At 41.0% G+C, this 7,330-nt stretch overlaps 1 long non-coding RNA gene across 1 annotated transcript; it reads left to right on the top strand.

The window, feature by feature from the left end:
• Positions 1 to 2,604: 2,604 nt before the first annotated feature.
• On the top strand, positions 2,605 to 5,716 carry LOC139838575 (uncharacterized). Its single transcript, XR_011755949.1, has 3 exons — positions 2,605 to 2,747; positions 4,367 to 4,427; positions 5,460 to 5,716. It is a non-coding gene; the product is annotated as an uncharacterized lncRNA (long non-coding RNA).
• Positions 5,717 to 7,330: the final 1,614 nt, after the last annotated feature.

Here is a 7,330-nt window from a genome sequence, read left to right on the forward strand (position 1 = left end):
GAAAATAGCTTGCTGGCGTGTAGTTGATGGTGGTAGTATTGCAGCAGTAGTAACACAGTAAAATAGTAAACAAGCAGTAGTAACGCAGTATTTAGGAACAAGGCCTAGGGATTACACTTTCACTAGCGGACACTCTCAACATTGATCACATAACAGAACAGATAAATGCATACTCTACACTCTTGTTGGATGATGAACGCATTGCGTAGGATTACACGAACCCTCAATGCCGGAGTTAACAAGCTCCACAATTTGTTCATATTTAAGTAACCTTATAGTGTAAGATAGATCAAAAGACTAAACCAAGTACTAACATAGCATGCACACTGTCACCTTCATGCATATGTAGGAGGCATAGATCACATCAATACTATCATAGCAATAATTAACTTTATAATCTACAAGAGATCATGATCATAGCATAAACCAAGTACTAACACGGTGCACACACTGTCACCTTTACACACGTGCAGGAGGAATAGAACTACTTTAATAACATTGCTAGAGTAGCACATAGATAAATTGTGATACAAACTCATATGAATCTCAATCATGTAAAGCAGCTCATGAGATTATTGTATTGAGGTACATGGGAGAGATGAACCACATAGCTACCGGTACAACCCCGAGCCTCGATGGAGAACTACTCCCTCCTCATGGGAGCAGCAGCGGTGATGAAGATGGCGGTGGAGATGGCAGCGGTGTCGATGGAGAAGCCTTCCGGGGGCACTTCCCCGCTCCGGCAGCGTGCCGGAACAGAGACTCCTGTCCCCCAGATCTTGGCCTCGCGATGGCGGCGGCTCTGGAAGGTTTCTGTGGTTTTCGTCCAACGTATCGGGGTTTTCGATCCAGGGGGCTTTAAATAGGCGAAGAGGCGGCGCGGGAGGGTCGAAGGGCGACGACACCATAGGGCGGCGCGGCCAGGGCTGGGCCGCGCCGGCCTATGGTCTGGGGGCCCAGTGCCCCCCCTCTGGTCCTTCCCGGGTGTTCTGGATGCTTCTGGTGAAAATAGGAACCTGGGCGTTGATTTCGTCCGATTCCGAGAATATTTCGTTACTAGGATTTCTGAAACCAAAAACAGCAGAAAACAGGAACTGGCACTTCGGCATCTTGTTAATAGGTTAGTTCCAGAAAGAGTGTGGATTTGTAGCCACCCGGTGGCAATGTCCCCCCTTTGTCTACCGTCCGATCATACGCTCGAGATTCGGTCTGCGTTGTCAGTTGTCCGTCCCAGTGCGGTTAGAGATCCATTGATCGCGCTTAAAAATAAAAAAATTCCTAATTGCACGCTGATATGACAGGAAAAGAACAGAGACGTGCAGCGATAAACCTGGCCGCTGACTCCCTTTGTCAGGTCAGGCACATGCTCCTTGTACACACAAAAAGGCGCATGCATGTATGGCATGCATGGCGCGACAATGAGCTTCAACCAGTGATAAGCCTGACGTACCGGCGTATCAACAACAAATAAAACGACCAATTCATTGGTTGTGTATTGCCAGCGTTGCTATACTTACATTTTCATGTTGACACTTGCAGCCTACAGTACCAGCTTGCTCTCCTGCCCCTGCCAGTCAAGTACTCGAGGGCCTTGGTACCACCTGCTTGCGGCACCCGCCTACTTTGATGCATGATGCAGTCGCTTACGGTAGAGGCGACATCCCTCCATACAAAATACGCAGGGCCATGCATGTCCATCACCGCTGCTGGAGTTGATAAAATGACAGTTGAGCACGTAGATGTCACATCCCGAAATTTTCTAAATTTTAGAATATAAAATAAAAATAAATTTAATGCTTGATTGTTTGAAATTGATTGAAAATTCACAAAGAACTAAATTTTTTTAAAATTTATTTACAAGTTGATTTCAAAATAGTGTTTTCAAATACTTTTGGTTTTAAATTATCTTCAAAATCAAAACATATAGGCCAAATGTAGATAATGTTTATTTTATTTTCACAAAGGGGTATTAAAAAGGTTTTTGCAAAATATAGAGTTTTCATAAACCTTAGTGTCAAAATATTTTCTAAAAATACTCTATTTTGTTTGAAGGTTTTGAAACTTATAAAATATTTTATTTGAGAAAACATTTAAACCCTAAAAAGGCACTATAGCCACATAGACATGTATGTTAAATTTTGGTTTTATAAAGTTTATATTTTTGTTCCAAATTTAATCTCATTTTGAAGTATTTTTCATAACGAATCCAACGTTATCTCATTTGTATTTTTCTGATTATTTTTAAGCCTCCAAATATGCATTTTCAATTTCTGAAAGTAAAAGAAAAAAAAGTAGGGAGCGGCCAGGCCTAAATGGCCCAGCTCGCCCCCGCGCGCCACAGCCCGCCCGGCCGCGCGGCCCACATTGCCCCAGCCCAACCGACCAGATCGCCCCCTGCCTTTCTTTTTTCCTTTTCGGCCCACTCCGGCCCAGCTCCTCGCGCACGTGCGCACGCCCCGCGCCAGCGCTGAACGTCCCTGCTCTTTTCTTTTTCTATAGTCCCACCTCGCCTCTTTTAATCAAACTGCACCGATGTACAGCCTATATAAAGACCCCAATGGGGCAGCTCTCAAGCACATCAGAGCCCGGCGCTCCTCTCTCCCCACGCGCAGCCTCGCGCACGCTGCTTTTGTAGACGAAGCAGCTATTTGCGCCTCACATACGCGACGCAACATCCGCAACGCTATTTGGGAAGCGACACAACATCCGCAACGTTATTTGGGAAATGTCGCGACTCGACGCATCCGGTAATAATAATTTCTATTTCCGCCCTTTTTCGTAGATTGTCTTTAGTAACTTCGCAATTTTATTTTCTTAGATCTACACCTCCGTTTAGAATAGTGGTTCTTCCGTTAAATTTGTAATTAGATCCTCTATAATTTTCATGTAGGAACTTTTTCCATCCGAGCAACTTGTTCGGACAACTTTTCATACATCATTAGAATTGCAACCACTGCTGTCTAGTTTTGTAAAATTCATATCTTGAGTTCTACACGTCGGATTTTGACAAACCCTATACCGTCGGAATCAGCAAATCACGTAGATCATCTTAGACATATTGCGTGGCAGTTTCGCCCATTTTATTTTCGCAGTACCACTTTGTTCCGCAACATCGTCTATGAAATAAATCCTACAAACTTTTTCCGAGAGATTCTTCTGGCGATACGCTTGTAATGGAATTCTTTACAACTTCCGCGTAGAAAGTTCTTCCATCCGGAAAACTTTTTCTAATAACTTTTCGCGAAAAGTGTAGTCCTATAACTAGTTTCGACATAGTTCCTTTAGCCAAAATGATCCTTATGATCATACCCATCTTCCATAACCATTTAGAATTATTTATCATGTTCAAGGATAATGCATAGCTTATCCGTGGTTGTCTAGTTCATGTTATTCAAATAACAATTGAGTTGTTTGAGTAAAGTGTGACATGTCCTAGCTTAGATTTTTATCTGGCTTTAGTAGGGTGGAGATACTCTACCCCATATCACATGTGATGAACCTTTGTTATCCATTAGGCTCCGCGAACCAAATCCCGATATCATTCATGCCATTCAACCCTTCCACTTAGTTCGAACTATTCGAATTTTAAATGAGTTATTTGAATAGTTCACCATATCATTAGTTCATATCCAATGCTATGTGTGACCTTGTGCTACTCTGATAAGTGTTGTCACACTATGTCAATTGCATAAGCGTTGCTTTACAGTACTTCATCCAATAGCACCACCGTCCAAAATATTTGAATCACTTTGCAAATATTCAAATTCAAATATGAGAAATTGAGTATATATCCATTATCGATTTCTATAAGCCTTTCTCAACATGATTCTTTTGTGAAGGTGAAACTCATGATCACATACCCACACCAATATCACTAGACACTTTACCTTGAACCAATATCGTGTCTATCCAAATTAGTTTAAAACTATTCAACTTACAAATGAGTAATTTGAGTAATGTCATGTATCATTTGTTTATACCCAAGCCTATGTGTAACTCATACTAACTTAGTAAGTGTTGTCACACTTTACTAAATAATATTTTGAGTTGCGTCATTTGAGACTCATGTGATTTTATCACATGGATCATATCATTTTTCCCATCCTTGAGTAGCAAACAACAATTGACCATAGGTTCTTATCAACCATTTTTCTTCTAAGCACTTGACTTAGATAATCATTTCCTTTTTCAAGTATTTGATCCATCCAATCAATATCTCCAATTCATATCTTGCAAGCCAAACCTCATGCCATATCTTCTTTAACCGATGATTAAAACACATTGATTAACTACATGATGGTTTGCTTGGTTTGGTTTTATTGTTGTCGAATGGTGTGTTTATGTTGTGCTATATTCTATGTTATAGTTCGTACGGAGAGGCACGTATTTTGAATAAGAGAAGTGAACGCGCTTCGACTACCAAAAAGGCAAGTGACACTCAATTACCTACCTATTTTGTTAAGCATTAGTGTTTTATAAATTAGTATGCATGGTAGGAATTTGTTTTCGAAAGTTATGCTATGCTTATCAATCCCAGTAGTGTATAGTCACCATGAACCCTTGCTAGCATTCTTAGTTTGCCTAGCAATAACAAAATGCCATTGCTGATTTGATTATTATGGATTGTGAGTATTGGGAATTAAAATTAACAACCTTAATGAAACACCTGGGTGGATTGGTTGAATGGTGGGCGGCTACTCAGGGCCACAGGACTCCTGTCTAGTACTTGTCTTGTGGTTGTCTTCGCCTGGGGGTGCGCATAAGTTGAGTGGCTACTCAGGGCCACATGACTCCTGTCTAGTACTTGTCATGTGGTTGTCGTCGCCTGAGATGTGCACTTGTGGTTGGCCACTCAGGATTAAAGAGATTACTATGTCGTCCATGTTTTAGTTAGCTTCCAGTGCAGCCTTATGGTATTATGGGCTCTGCCGGGATTAAGTAAGTTGTGAGGTCAAACTTGTTGCTAGACATGATGATGTGGCGACGGCCAAACGGGAACGGGTCTAGCTAGTTATGGTTGAAGCCTCCTTCTGAAAGATCTTGTCTCATTTCTTCTCTTGGGAAGGGTGGGTCGTAAGGTGAAAGTGCACAACCTCTCGAGAGTAAACCTAAGATCTTAGCCGTGTCCCCGGTTACGGACAATTTGAGCTCCTGGACAAGGAATGTACGGAAGAATCTCATCACCTTTTCTGAATGAATTGAAATTTGAGTAGAAACTGTCGGATAGTACATGGGAGATGTAACCATGATACTGTTTATGACATCATTATGAGTTTTATAAAATGTTTTGTTTTGAAATAAAATGTAGGATAAAATTGGCTTTATGCAAATTTGCCTAAACTCCACTTGCCAAATATCATGTAGATAGTCATGCCCAAAACAGCCACCATATAAGTGTCATTTGCCAGTACATCATTGTACTGACCTCCATTCGTGGGGCTGCATATTCAAACGTGCAGGATTTTCTGAGGAGAAGTACGTGGTAGGATCTCGAGTCTGCATTCCAACATGACTGCCTGTGGCACATGAAGATGATGAAGGCTCATTGCTGATTTACTTTCCGCTGTGTTATTCTGAGCTAGTCCATGTGACTATGCAAATTGTAAGGTTTTACTTTACCCTCTGGATCAACGATGTAGTAATTTGATACTATTGCAATGATTACTATATTTTGTAATGTGTGTGCTATCAGTGATCCCGGGAATAGCACTATACACAGGTATCTTGCCTTTATTAAAAGGTAGGGTGCTACAGTAGAACTGGTCTCCGACCTCGCCGGCGATGGAGGCATTCATGGTGCATAATCTCTGTGAGAGATAATTCCCGGTGCAGGAAATGAATTAAAACAAGGAAATAGAGGCAATCAGGAAGCGAGAGAGGTTTCACAACAAGGAATCTCAAGTTCATCACTTCAACCCATCAGACATGGCGATCTGCGATGCCACCAATACCTCCTTGCATGCCTTATTTTGACAAAAAAAATCTACATGTACATTTTCACGATGTATGTGTAAGTCAAGTTTCGTGAGGAACCAATATTTTTGTGATATATGTAAAAAAGAGAAAAAATTATCTTCCGAAATACCTTATTTTTAACATTCATTTTTTTACACACGCCACACGATAAGTTCATTTTTCATGAAACAACTTTATGAGCACGTAGCACGTGAAGATGTACGCGTGAATTTTTCGTTTCAATTTTTAAATTTTTTTAAAATATGTGTAACATACATTTCAAAAAAGTGGAGCATATGGTCCATGTGCCAAACCACTATTCCCTTGTGGACGGAAATTCAATTCGGCTCCCGGGTGTGTATGCTTTCTCTACCCAAAAATTAAATTTCGAAATGTTGAAATTGTTTGACAAAAAATTCTACATGTATATCTCCACAATATACGTGTGTTAGTCAAGTTTCGCGAGGAACCAATAATTTTTGTGATATATGTAAAAAAAAGAAAATTTATCTTCTAAAAAACCTTATGTTTAGCATTTAATTTTGTCGCTTTTACACACGTCACACGACAAGTCGATCTTTCAAAGAACGACTTTGTGAGCACGTAGCACATGAATATGTACGTGTAAATTTTTCGTTTCAATTTTTAAAACTTTTAAAATATGTGCAATATATATTTCAAAATAAAGGAAGCACACGGTTGCATGTGCCAAACCACCACTCCATGTCGTGGAGAACTTAGTTACATGCACACTCAAATTAGAATTAGAAGTGAGAGGCAGATGGTTGGCTGCGAGCAGAGCATGTGATAGGTAGAGTCGTAGAGAGAGTAGCCCATGCATATTAAATTTCCTACCTACATAATGGTGATATGCAGTGAGCCGTGATGTATCATGCATGCATGAGTCGCTGCATATGATTACATGCATCCGATGGCTTGCTCCCTCTGCACTTGATTCTCTCTCTCCATGACTCAAGCATGATACAAACTTAACACACGCTATGGTTGTTCACTGACGCGGACATCATCACATCGACTTTGAATAAGCGGTCCACCCTCTGGATAACCTGCCACTCTCGTAGGGTGCAGTCTGTGGCAGATGTTTTGCGGGCATTGTAGCTAATTAGAGCTTCAGAGGTGATAATTCATTTGCATCCGGACCGAATCTAAATGATGGATCGAACGGCAACCAGGTGGGGGGCATTGCCACCGGGTGGCAACAACATATTTACCTTCCAGAAAATGCACGAATATGACATAAAGTGTGCATAAAACATGTAGATAACATCAATAATGTGGCATGGAACATAAGAAATTATCGATACGTCGGAGACATATCAGCATCCCCAAGCTTAGTTCTGCTCGTCCCGAGCAG

This window comes from Lolium perenne, chromosome 3 (genome assembly GCF_019359855.2).
Source record: "Lolium perenne isolate Kyuss_39 chromosome 3, Kyuss_2.0, whole genome shotgun sequence".
Lineage (NCBI taxonomy): Eukaryota > Viridiplantae > Streptophyta > Magnoliopsida > Poales > Poaceae > Lolium > Lolium perenne.